The sequence below is a fragment of the Phacochoerus africanus genome, chromosome 16, assembly GCF_016906955.1.
Source record: "Phacochoerus africanus isolate WHEZ1 chromosome 16, ROS_Pafr_v1, whole genome shotgun sequence".
Lineage (NCBI taxonomy): Eukaryota > Metazoa > Chordata > Mammalia > Artiodactyla > Suidae > Phacochoerus > Phacochoerus africanus.
The window spans coordinates 39,677,886-39,691,695 of record NC_062559.1 but is presented as its reverse complement, the minus strand read 5'-3'; the positions used below and the strand labels follow the sequence as shown (position 1 = coordinate 39,691,695).

At 43.9% G+C, this 13,810-nt stretch overlaps 1 protein-coding gene across 4 annotated transcripts in view; it reads left to right on the top strand.

Moving 5' to 3' along the window:
- Positions 1-13,810, top strand: part of BBS9 (Bardet-Biedl syndrome 9) — a 728,255-nt gene that overhangs the window by 676,047 nt on the left and 38,398 nt on the right. For all 4 annotated transcript variants that reach the window (XR_007132618.1, XR_007132616.1, XR_007132617.1 and 1 more), the window contains one exon: positions 12,442-12,553. The gene's annotated coding sequence lies outside the window, so the exon portion shown is untranslated. The remainder of the gene's footprint in view (positions 1-12,441; positions 12,554-13,810) is intronic.

Genomic DNA, 13,810 nt, shown 5'->3' with positions numbered 1-13,810 from the left:
GCCGAGCCAGCAGAGGTGGCTGGCATTTGGTGAATCCAGCCATGTGACTCTCACCACCTGGGCCTCAGTGTTCCCCTGGTTCCTGCCGTTGCCCAAACCGAGTCCCTCGGCATCCCTTTGACCTTCAGACTTCTGATTTCCTTCCAAAACTATCTAATTACTGCTTAAGTTAGTAAGATTTGGACTATTTAGCTATTATGCTGGAGATGAGAAAAAATCAGGTGGAGTGGTTCGTCTTTGTCTCTTTCAGATCTCTCCCAAAACACCAGTTCTCAAACCATCCTGGACTGTATCAACTCAGTGGTTTAGTTGAAGAAGGTGAAGAGGTTGCTCTAGTTTCAGGAGGTGAGTCAGTGGGAATGCTGTCCTCTGGAATCCAGAGGCTCCTGTATTTTATCTCCTTTCTGAAATTCTCCAGCTCGAACTAATTGCTGCTCCAGAGCTGGCAGCCTGTCAACCCGGACCACAATTATCTGTCCACCACCCATTGATTCTGTGAGGGACAGAACAACAACAAATTTGTGGGTGAAAGAGACAAGAAGACAGAAAGAAGACACAAGAGAGATGTCTGTAGAGAAGGTAACTGCAGAGCAGAATAGAGCCAGCTCTCCATTGGGAAAAAAGAAAGAGCAGAGTAAAAGGCCAAAATTTCAAAAGTCTAATCTGTAGACTGAGGCTGTCTTGGTGATATTTTTTTTTTTTATAACCCATGGCAGCATGAGCAAGAGGTTCAGTGGAGTACTTTACCAACGCCAGTTTAAGGTGGCCAGAGGTCTTTTGTGGGAGAGAGTTATTACCTTCTTAGTAATTTAAAATGTCTTCTCCTTGGGAGTTCCCATTGTGGCTCAGTGGAAATGAGCCCGATTAATATCCATGAGGATTCAGATTCGATCCCTGGTCTCACTCAGTGGGTTAAGGATCCAGTGTTGCCGTGAGCTGTGGTGTAGGTTGCAGATGTGCCTTGGATCCTGCGTTGTTGTGGCTGTGGTGTAGACCAGTGGCTACAGCTCTGATTCAACCCCTAGCCTGGGAACTTCCACATACTGCACGTGTGGCCCTAAAGAAAAAAAAAAAAAAAAAAGGTTTCTCTTTTATGACCACATGTAGTCAATTGACTACTCTCTGAGGATCCCCCAGAATACATTAGCCTGGTCTGCAAAACCTGGAAATCGAGAACCACTGGGAAATTAGAAGTACCTAAGGTACTTTTGCTCTTCAAAAGACAGAGGCATTTCTCAGGGATTAAACAACCCCAGGTTCTTCGTGCAGAAAGTGAAGAGGAAATGGCAGATGGGATTCCAGACTCCCTCATAGTCTGTGAGTGTGATTACAATCAGCCCATCAGAGGTTTGAATTTCAGGAGACTGCCTGAGGGCAAAGGGTCAGACCAGTGTTTACATGGCTGAATGGAAGAGTGGGAGAAAGGAATGGATGAGTCAAGATGCATCATTCTGGAGTTAGAATGAATTCCTGTCTTCCTCAGGGAGTCAAGATGCATCATTCTGGAGTTAGAATGAATTCCTGTCTTCCTCAGGAATTGCTCGCCAGCCGGCTCCAGGAAAGCCAAAGACAAGGAGGGCACTTTACCACATGGGGTGGGGTGGAGAGAAAAGTTGCCTTAACTTTCTAAAAAGAAGCTAGTTATCCTTTTATCTCTTCTTCATCTAAAGTAAGAAAGACTCCTGAAACTAGGAGCCTCTCATTTTCTTTTCTTTTTTTTTTTTTTTTCATTTGCGACTAGGTCAGCAGCTTCAGAATACCTGAAAATTATCTATTTCTAAATTAAGGTGTAGTTGATTTACCATGTTGTGCCAATTTCTACTGTACAGCAAAGTGACTCAGTCCTACCTTATAATACAAGGCTCCAAAGCAGTGAACTTCCACCTCATGACTCCCCTTTGGAGCCTGCAGAAGTCAATTGTATTTTCCTTGGTCATTGACAATAGCCTGGAAGAAAATGCTGGCCCCTTTAAGGGAGGGGTCCACTGTGCTTCTCTCAGTGCAGTGGAAGAGCTCATCTTGTTTTGTTTTGTTTTGTCTTTTGTTTTTTTTAGGGCACATGGAGGTTCGCAGGCTAGGGGTAGAATCAGAGCTAAAGCTGTCGGCCTACAGTGCAGCCACAGCAATGCGGGATCTGAGCCATGTCCACGGCCTACACCACAGCTCACGGCAACGTTGGCTCCCCAACGCACTGAGCGAGGCCAGGGATCAAACCTGCATCCTCATGGATACTAGTCAGATTCGTTTCCACTGAGCCACGATGGGAACTCTGGAAGAGCTCATCTTGCCCTGTTTTTGGGGTTTTTTTTCCTATATGTTCAACTCGACTGTAGGCTAAAAGCATTGTTATGTCTTTCTCAACAGGACTAAAGTATCTTTTTGTTAAAATTGTTAACCAGGCTATGGATTGGATTGTGTCCCTAATAAATTCAAATGATGAAGCCCTAACCTCCAATGTGACTGTGTTTAGAAATAAGTCCTACAAGTAAGTAATTTTGGCTAAATGAGATCATAAAGGTAGGGCCCTGACCCGGTAGGATTAGTGTCATTATAAGAAGAAACATCAGGGAGTTCCTGTCATGGCTCAGCAGTTAACGAACCCGACTAGTATCCATGAGGACATGGGTTCGATTCCTGGCCTCGCTCAGTGGGTTAAGGATCTGGCGTTGCCATGAGCTGTGGTGTAGGTCATAGATGTGGCCCAAATCCTTCATTGCTGTGGCTGTGGTGTAGGCCAGTGGCTACAGCTCTGATTCAACCCCTAGCTTGGGAACTTCCATATGCCTTGGGTGTGGCCCTAAAAAGACAAAAAAAAAAAAAAGAAAAAAGAAGAGACATCAGAGAGTCACTCTTTCTCTCTATCCCTGCCCTGTGAGGACACAGTGAGAAGGTGGCATCTTTAAGCCGGGAAGAGAGCCCTCCTCATGAACCAAATTCACAGGCACCTTGATTTGGGACTCCCAGCCTCCAGAAGTGAGAGAAATTAATTTCTGTTGTTTAAGCCACCAGTCTGTGCTATTTATTTTATGATGGTAGCCTGAGTAGATCCCTGTAATCTGTAATTACCCTATGAACTGGCCTTGATTTCTTAAGAATAAAATGTTCACCTGGAGGAAGTGATGGAAGTCTCTTTGAGCACCACATTGTCACTTAGAAAGAGAAGGGTACTAACTTTATTGGTGTCATTACTGATTTGTTGGGCAGGGGGTAATCACTGCACATACACCAGATAGGAAGCTGTGGGTTAGAGGGGTCATGGAACTTGCTAGGTCCCAGAGCTAGTAAGTCCAACGGTCCCAAGGGGAGATACCAGGTCTGCTGGGCTCAGAAGCCAGGCTGTACCTGTTGGCTCTGCCTTCTCACCATCCCAGCCTGCATCAGACTGAGTTCTCACCTTCTTTGTTTGACATTTCACTTTTGCTATTGAGATTAAAACCACTCCATAAACTGGTGAAGGTTCTTTTGATGCATTTTTATATGATCCCAGTTTGCAAGGATAAAGGAAGAACAAAGAAATATATTCCATTGTAAAAGGCTGGGGAGGAGTTCCCACTGTGGCTCAGTGGTAATGGACCTGACTAGTATCCATGAGGACCTGAGTTTGATCCCTGGCCTTGCTCAGTGGGTTAAGAATCCGGTGTTGCAGTGAGTTGTGGTGTAGGTCACAGATGTGGCTCGAACCCCACGTTGGCTGTGGCTGTGGTATAGGCCGGCAGCTGCAGTTCCAATTCGACCCTTAGCCCTCAAACTTCCATATGCTGCATGTGTGACGCTAAAAAGCAAAAAAATATATATATAAAAGTAAAAATAAAATGACATCAGATGGTAATAGTGGTTTTTTCTGAATAGTAGGATAATGAGTGATTTTATTTTGCTTTAATACTTTTTTGGACACTTTTATTTTCTACTCTCAACTTTTGTGATCAAAAAAACAATTTTTAATAATGAAAAGCCAGACAGCCATCCTCCTCCTGTGCATTTGCATGCTCTTCCCCAGCACAGGGGGTCTGCTGGCTCCTTGTCTAAAAGCCTGGGCGCCAAGGTCAGGGCTCTGGAGAACCACAGAGAGGAGCAAATGGCAGGAGCTGACCCTGAACAATCCTGTTACAGAGGAGTGGGGGCGAGGAGGAGATGCTGACACTGGTTCAGTTCCAAACCTAACCGGGAAAACGTGAAATGGTTACCATCTGGAGCTGCTTGGTGCAGGGCAGGGAGGCGGGGAGGCAGTCTGAGGCCAGGGCGCTTTAGGCTGTGACTCCAGCACCGGCATTGCTTCTCTGTATCCCAATCCTTCCTCCAAACTGTGACCCGGGAGAAAAAGCTACACCCTTCTGTGATCTTCACGTGACCCCAACCTCTCCAACAGGGTGGCCGCTGTCAAAGTGACATTTCCAAATAATGCAGTGATCCATAGAAGCTGGACCATATCTTTGCAGATCTGTCTTTATCAAATAGAAAAAAAGGAAAACAAATTTCATGCTTGTGTTTTAAAGAGTGTGTGGCCTAGATGGGTGGCATTCTTCATGGTTATCTTGGCAATAATCAGTTCTTGTTCCCTCTTATATCTTCTGAAAGGTCATTTTTGGCAAAAGAGCCTGGGAGAAATATTAGATGTTGAGGAAGAGGAAACAGCAGGGTTCCCATCCCCAACCCTCCCCCTCAGTCTCATAATGAAAAGTTGTGAGCAGTAGAGCTAGGATTTCTTGAGAAGGAAATCAGGGTGAATGAAAGCTCCTCATAAATGTTAGAATATTCTGGAGGGGATTCTGCTGATTAGAAAGTCAAAGAGCTATTGTGGTTTCTCCCAGGAAACTGTGGAGGCAGGCAGTGACCTGAACACAACAGAACTTCTAGAAGGATTTGCAGCTTTACCAAAGCAAGGCTCTCTTTGCCTTTTTGTAACTTTGACTACCTTTGCCTTTAGTTTCTGTTCATTCTTAGAAGGCGGAGATCCAATTCTGTTTATTCATTTGCTCCTTCAACAACGATTATTGAGCATCTGTTACGTGAACAGCCCTGTGCTACCCATTGAGGATATGTGTGTTTATGTGTGTGTATGAATACATTATACTTATATTCATTATGCATATTAAGTATACGTATGGTAGTGGGCTGAGTCATGGTCCCCCAGAAGATAAGTCCATGTCCTAACACCTATTAGGTGTGCAGTTTTGAATAATTTATATCTCCAATGGAAATAATAGTTGTTATTATTAAAGGATTAAATGAGACAACGTAGGTAAAGCACTAACATCAGCTGGTACAAAGCAAGTCCTTGATAAATGTCAGCTCCTCTCATTGTCCTTCTAGCCTCAGTTTCAATGATCCCTCCTGGGAGAAGCCTTGCCTGACCTGAGATGAAGTCTGTCTCATATGTTCTCACATATTCCCTGTCCTTAGCTATCATAATCCTCACCACTCTTTATATCAATGATGTGTTTAAAGCCTGTCATCCTTGATGAATTGTTATGTTCTATTGTTCCATGAGATCAGGTGTCTTTGCCTTGTGCTCTAAGGCACACTTATTCATATATAATGTTACATATATCTATTATGTGTGCGTGTGTGTATAAATATTCATTACTTTCTCAGGCACTCTGACTCTGGAGCCTCGCCTTTTCACCGTTGTAGCCCATGCTCTTTAGTAGGCGAAATGACTAAAAATAGGACTGAGCTTGACTTCCTAGACAGAGACAATGGGCAAGGGGCTTAGCACACTGTGATATATACCATAACTACCTCTTACATGAATGACCCTCTCTGAGTTCACATTCTAGTCTGACAAATTAGAACTTAGTGCAGAAGGATTGCTCTTTCAGAAATGGTCTCAGCCTGGGTTTTTGCAGAAGTAGATTCTAAGATAAAGACGCTAATGGAAATGATCCCAGGAAACCCGGGTAGGAGAGTGGGGAGGTGACTCAGGGAAGGGAAGGCAGCCAAGATAAGAGTTCATTATCAGGTAAGCGCCCACTGTGGGTAGCTAAAGATTCGTCCTGCTGTGGATGGCTGGGAGCCAGCACGGAGCGCCCCCTGGGGTAGGAAGTACTCCCCAGAGAAGTCAGAGAACTAGGGAATTTACACACCAACACCCGTTGGTATTTTTGAGTGCTCTTCGTGGGTGGATGAATTCTCTTGTATTTCTGGCCAACCAGGTAGCAGCAAAGGGCTTCCCACAGAGAAACACTGGTCATTTCCCTGGGAGGCACTCCTTTGGGCCATGGGGAAGGTACTGAGAGTATCTGCCTCAAGGGATTGGAAGGATTCACCTTCTAAGCTTCCTGGACTTGAGGCTGCTTATGGAGAAAAAGACAGGGCATTATTTTCCAGAAATACCACCCCCCTAAACTAGACATACTGTCCTCCCAGCTTAAACCCAAATCCAAGTAAAAGTCTTACAGCAATGAGCGACTGGCGACATCAGCTCCTCTCTTTTCTTCAGTCTCCTCTTCCATGTGATCCAATTACGTTTATTGCAGTTTGCACAGCGCCTCTATTTCAGGTAGCATATTACAGAGAATACGCGTGTTGGGAGGTAGCGGGTAGGTGGGTCATGAGCTAGGAAAACACAGATATGGAGAAGAAGCCAGATGTGGAGATCATCTCAAACATTCCCAAATCCTGTGGCACAATTTCGACACTGGATAATTAGAAAACAATCTTTCCTTCTTCTTTTTTTTGTTGTGGGGGGAGTGGGGGGTGGGTCCTCCTGGGGATGAGGGTGATTTGAAGCCCAGCGTCTCCCTGCATATCTCAAGTCTGTGTACCTTTTGGAAGCAGGTGTCTTGGCCTTCATAAAATTGAGTGTGAAAAAATATTACTAAATCCTCCTGAGGGAGGACATGCACGTGGCGGGATGGGGAGGGAGGGGAGTGGATGTCTCTGCGGTCTCTCACTGGGGGCAGAGATCGCTGGCTCCAGGAAACAGAGCCCCGCCGACCGACACGAATCGTCTGAGGCAGGAGGGAGGGAAATCTTGTCTTTACCAAGCCAAGAACCCTCAACATCTGTAGAAAGGGGGGCATTTCGGAGGCCTCAGAGGCATTTCTGGAAGAAAACGGATAACAAAAATCTCTGAATTCCCCCTAAGGGTAAAATGAAATAAATTCCCCCAAGGATAAAATGAAATAAATTCCCCCTAAGGATAAAATGAAATAAATTCCACAGTTCTGAAAGGGAGCAGCCTCAGAGGTTGGTCCTCAGCTTGGGGCAGGGGTCCTGGGAGGTGCTGCAGTTGCTGGAACTTCCAAGTGCTGTGTAGTGATGGTAGCAGCTCTGAGACGGACTGTCCTTGCGGGGGTGGGAAGCGGGAGGAGTGAGAGTGGCAAATGGGGCCCAGGGGAAGGTCGTGGGGAACACGGAGGATTAGAAGAGCGCTCTGGAAGAATCGGGGAGCAAAAAACCTGGAGCTCTGCTGCTCTCACCTGGTGACAGAAGAAGGTGCTCAGGACGGCCCAGTAACTTCTATGTTAATAAGTGTTTGAAAATAGATATAAAGTATATTCGTAGAAAATTTGACCTACAGTCAGGTCAACAGGTCAAAAAGGATTATATGAACAAAACAAGTTGTTACAGTTCCCAGGAAGAGGGGGTGTGCTGCTCTGGCGGGGGAGACCATGGAGAGGCACCAGGTTCAATTAGAGTGCAGAGGGAGAGAGAGGACTGTGGGCAAGAGCCTTTTTTATGGTTTCATCGGGAAGGAATGGGCAAGGCAGGGTAAGCAGCCTTCAGATGGGCTGGTCTGAGTGGTTTCAATGGAGTCAGGGGCCCAAGAGCTGTCCTGAATGTCTTGACCCTGGCCCTGGCCCTGGCCTGTGTGGGACAGGTGGACTGTGGCCTGGAGTGTGAGATCCTGATAAAGGAGGTGGCTGGGGTATGGGCTCTTGATTGGCTGGTGTGTATTTGAAAAGTGTGTTCCCTGGGGAGCTGTTCATCTCTGGGAATCAGCTAACCCTGGGGCGGGCAGTCTCTCTACCGTCCACAAGGCTGCAGATGCCAAAGCCTCAGAATAGAGAAAACAAGAGACATGGTTAATATCACAAGCCAGCGGGGAGGTGCTGAGCACCATTTTTCCTTTTTCTTGTTAAACCTTTTGGAAAAGGTTAAAATACTTTACATTTTAAGTCATGGCCCCTAATGAGCCACAGAGCTCAGCACTGCTCTATCTGCTCGTGAAGGGAAATGGTCATATTTGTCCCAGGCCTCACTTGGAAAGGATTTGGACATCTTGCTGTGTCGAAGGCCTCATATGCATAAGTACAAAACCTTATTCATTGATAATGAACTTCAATGGAAACTTTTAATCGTGTTTTTAAAGGCTGCTGTTTCAAAGCAGTCCAGTAGAACCAAAGCCTTCATTATTTGAGAGATGTTTTTATGCAGAGTCTGTTGATAGCACACTTTGAAAGCGAATTACTGATGAGCTTGGGTAAGCTGCATATTCAAAGACATGGCAGGGCAAGTCCCCCACTGGAAACGGCACACAGTGTGCTATGAAGGGGGTTCCTGTCTCAATCCCACATGAACTCTGGTTCCCCTTGCTTTCTCTTGCTCTTCGGTTGCCCTGCCAAGAAGAAACCAGTCAGAAAATTACACATATCGCTGTAGTTCACTATATGGCATTCTCGTTACTTCCATATGCATATTCGTTTTCGAGAATCAGATACAACTGCCTACATAACATCAGGCAGGGTATGAAGGAGTGGATGGTTTTCTACAGCACAGAGATTCCTGGGTTTGACTGAAAATAAAAGGCCATAAATACAAAATGTTTTTTGAAAGAGAGAGCTTTAAACCTCAGTAGACTTTGGTTCTTGGGCTTGTCAGGACAGTTTGGTCTCTGGATCACCATGCACTGCTGGGGAGAGCAGAGCTCTTGGAAGAGGAGCACAGGCGTTTCCAAGCCAGCGTTGGCTCTAAGAGTTCAGGGTATCCTGGTGCAGCGCAGCATCCAGAAAATGTAGCCAGCAGGTCACTCGCGTCCAAGAGCCTGATGCTCCAACTGGAAAAGTTCTCTCGGGTCATCTAGTGCAAAGCAACCCTCTTCAACCCTAGGCTTTGGACTCTGCTAATTCTACCCAGTTTGAGTCTGTCTGAGGGCTTCTGAGGGGGAACTCAGCTCTCAGTGGACTGTGCTTTGTGGGGACAGTTGGAATTTACTTCTCTGTGATGGCTTTCTGCCACCACCCCTGGACGGGCCACAGGCTCCCACTCTTGTCAACAGCACTTCAATGACTGAAGAGTCCACTCTACGTGATGTGGGAAGAACAAGTCAGGCCATTTGTGGAAGAAAGCATTCTCCTCCTCACTTGTTCAAAGGCAGACCGGGAAGGGCTCCGTTGCTCTGCTCAGACCATTTCAGCCAGCCTGAGTGACCCCAGAGCCCACAGGCCCAGAAATCCAGGCCATAATCCCCGCCAGGTGTTCATGGCATCTTTCTTTATGGAAAGCATACAAACAAACAAAAAAATGAGCAGGCGGGAACACGGGATTGCTAACATTTTCATTTTGCCATATGACAACAAAAATTCTATCTACTCTCCTTATCATTTCACGATAAATGTAATACCAAAATATGAATATTGTCTTAAGTTTTCTCATTTACTCACTGTCTGGAGAAAATATTAGCAGAGATTGCTAGGCTAGGTAGAAATAATTGACTCGTATGTATTGTATGTATTGTTTTCCAGGTATACCAGGAATTCTTTTAAACCCTTGCATGTATTATCTCATTTTTTCCTTTTTAAAGTTCTTGGCTGGTTCCATGTGGTCTTTTGCAGTGGCAGTGATTTACCATTTCTGCCACATTGTGTCCACTGACAGCTCCTTGCCCAGGGCATTGTATAGATAAGGATCCTGAGATTAATTGAGGCTGGACTGGCTGGATGAGTGGATGATTGATTAACAATATCTGCTGGGGATTGTGTAGCAGGAAGAAGGAACTGAATGGGTGGGTATCTCCAAAAAGTTTCCAAGTCCTTAGTGAGCACTCTACAATTCTTGGGATGCCTTTCCAGGCTTGCTTCCTGCCCCTTTTCTTTAAATTCAGTGTCATTGCTTCTCCAACTATAATAGGCGCATGAATCTCCAGGGTTCTTGTCAAAAAGCAGGTTATTTTTCAGTAGGTCTAAGATTCTACATTTCTATCAAGCTTCCAAATGTTGCTGGTCCATGGACCACACTTTGAATAGCCAGGCTGCTTACCATTCATTCCTGGAACCTGCAGTGTGCTTTTACTTATTAGTTCTTAATGAGCACCATTTATTATTTTCTAGGTGCCAGGCCCTGTGCTGTGCATTTTACATAAATTGTCTTATTTAATTCTAACAAAAAGTCTCATAGATAGATAATGGTATTATCATCCCATTTACAAGTGGATAAAACCAGACCTAGAGATTAAATAACTTTGAGGGACTTGACCCCAGGCCTGATGGACCACAAAGTATACATCCCAACTCCTTGCCACTCAGCCTGGGGATTCGCTGTCTCAGAGTCACCCTGGGAGCTTGTTAGAAAAGCAGAGTCTTGGGTCCTTCCTGGACCCAACTGAATCAGAATCTGCCTATTATCAAGATCCCAGGTAATTTGTATGCACATTAAGGTGTAAGAAGCGCTGCTCTAAACAGTCATGATTTCTCAGAGCTTCTCATCCTGCTTCTTTCAAAACAGAAAGTCTTGAATCACATTTTTTACCATACCATTTCCATCAAAGATTTTTTAAAATACTCTGCAGTTTTGATCCTACAAATTTGACCCAAAGGGCATTTTTACTAGGTTGCTGAGGAAAGTTTTGGCTTGGCTGAAATAATCAACACAAAATAAAACTGACAATGGCTAAAGATGCAAGTGGTAAAACTTATTATAAATGAAAACCTGCCTAACGGGTCATATCATGTCGATCATGTTGGATGCTGCAGGAATTGGCTCAGGCCAAAAACTAGACTTGGTCGAAAAAATCAACATGAAATAAAACTGTCAACAGCTAAAATTACAAATGGCATGATACAGCTTAAAAAAAAAAAAACTGATAGAAGAATCAAGTCTTCTTAAAAATTCAACCTGCAAAATTGGACCCATAATTTGAACTTGGTAAAATGGTGGCCTCAAAAAGAAAGCTCACAAAGGCAGAGATTATTACCCTAAACTCCTCTCTAGACAACAGCAAATCCTGATCAATGATTCAATATTAAGTTCCATGAGTGTAAGAATCAGTATCCAATTTACTGTGTATTCTCAGCATCTAGAACCCAGCCCAGCCCGTAACCGTATCTCAATTAAGATGGGTTGCATAAAATCTTAAAGTTTACAAGGAATACCATCTGATTAAAAAAATTCAGTAGAACAAAAATGAAAACAGGAAAAATGTTTTAAAAGATTTACATATGTGGTATAGAATTTAAAGAAGTAAAATGATTTAATGGCAGTTGATCCAGAGAGTGCTTTTCATCCGAGAAAGATTTCACGAGAAGATGATTCAACAGTGTTGGCAAAATTTGGATAAAAAATCCATAAACATGAGCTAAAGTAGGCTAGCGGGCTGAGATCATACTGTCCACCTGGTCAAGTGGAGTCAGAAATATGGACAAAGCAGCTGCATGAGAACAATCTGTATTCCTTCCTTCTGGCAGCAAATCTTAATTATCCTTCACTGCCTCACTGAAACGCAGCATCTTGCATTAGGCCTTTTCTGATCCAAAGCAGAACATCTTGTCCCCTCTGTTTTCTTTGCTACCATTTTGACCCAAGGATGTGTTGACTACACTATAGTTCCTACTGAAATTCATCAAAGTTGAACAAAAGATTTTTGAGAGCAATGAGAATGTTTTCATAATAGAGCAACCTCCCAATATCTGGGATTTTGTATTCCTTTTTTTTTTTTGAAGTTTAGTGAGAAATATCAGACCATTATTCAGTTCATAATATATGTTAACAAAGATAATATATAAAATTGGAAGTGTTAAATGATTGCCTGAAAAGTCACCTCTTGTTCCTAATAATGAAAACTACAAAAATTCACCAAGAATAAAGCACTCATTACAAATATTCAGTTAAATAAAGTTGTTCATAGTTGAACTATACGTGGGAGAAGAAAAACGTCTTTCAAAATTCAAATCTGAATAACAATTCAGGAAATGGAACTAGATAAAATAGTTAAGAATAAAGTTTACAGAGCGATTCAGTACGTATGCTTTAAGTATGTTCCGTAAAAGGCATAAACTAAATAGGAAAGAATTATATCCTAAAATCTTCATTCAGACGTTATTTATAACAGAAAAAATTTAGCCAGTACTCCTAAAAATGGAGTATTCTGAGGATATTAAGTAAACTGTGTCCCTCTGTCAGGCAGTTGATGGCTATGTCCCAGATCAGCAGCCCTGTGTTTATGTCTGATCACTCTTATTTGTACGGAGATGAAAATAATATTTTCCCCATTCTCCTTAACAGTTTCGCAAGCTGGCATTTTTGTGGGTGGTTGTGTGATGTCGCTGAGCGTCAGAGCCCTGGAAACACAGATGCTACCGCTACTGTTTCATCTCTAGGATACCAAACACCAGAGGTATGTCAAGGGCTTGAGCTGGGGCAGTTCTGGAGGATCATGTCATCTGGGGCCCTGCCTAACATGCTGGGACCCATGGTGGAAAGACGAAGGAATGAGAAATATAAAATACACTCCATACCCTCAAGTCAAATCTCAACATCCTGTCTTTCTTGATTCATCCATTCCTTCTTTCCACAAGTATTGATTGAGAACCTCCTGTGCACTTGGCGTTGTTCTACACAATGTTCTAGATTTAGTACATCACATACAGAGATTGGATGGGGAACAAAAGAAACAGAAGTGCATGGAGCCTATATTCTGGTAGAGAGAGAGCCATGAAACCGAATAAATAGGTAGATTATACCGTATGTGAGAAGTAGAGAAGTGAGACGGGAAAAACAAAGTAGAGAAAGACTATAGGGAGTGCTGAGGAGTGGGGCTGTAATTTTAAACTGGGTGGTCAGGGAACAAGCTGATGAAGAGACGCCATTTGAACAGACTTGAGGGAGTTGGTTGCGTTAGCCGTGTAGATATCTGGGAGAAGGTGCACTGGGCCTAGGGAGGGGCTTTCTTGTGACATTTTCTAGCTTTGGATTTCATCTGTGGCTCAGTCTAGGGTAGCCATAACATAAACCTTGAAAACAGTCTCTAGATTCATAAATTTTTAGAATTTTGGAGGAAGGACCTCAATGGCACAGAACTATTTTAACCTTAGAAATTGTTAGAAATCTGCAGCTTTCCAACAGGAAAAGGAGCTAGGAGGTTTTGAGGCCCCCATCGACCCTCTTTCTGCCATCAGAGTCTATGTTAGCATTCCCAAAATGTGTTTCTCAGGAACTCAACCTGAGTGATAACTGCTCAGGAGGAAAAAAAAGAGTCTCATTCCTAAATACGGGGATCACAGTGCGCTCTCTTCCCAGTTCTGAAGAGACCGTTGAAAAGTCCTACCATAAAGAAACCTGTTGCTTTTGGTTTAATCCCAGGCTTTCCTAACTTAATTTCATGCCCTGGCTCTTACTATCCCATGGAACAGAAGCTCAGCCAGTGCTGCGACCCACACCGCAGGGTTTGGGCTGGTTGCAGCCTGCCTCGTAATTGCTCCTTCCCTCCTCCATAGCGTTGGTGTTGTGGGATTGTCAGGCAGGAAGAGGCGGTAAAATTCTCCTACATAACCACTGGGTTCTGGACACAGAGGGAAAATGCAGGAAATCTTTCAGGATGAAACTGATGTGCTGGTTAACTATTGCTTTGAAAGGAGTCATTGCTTTTGGAGTT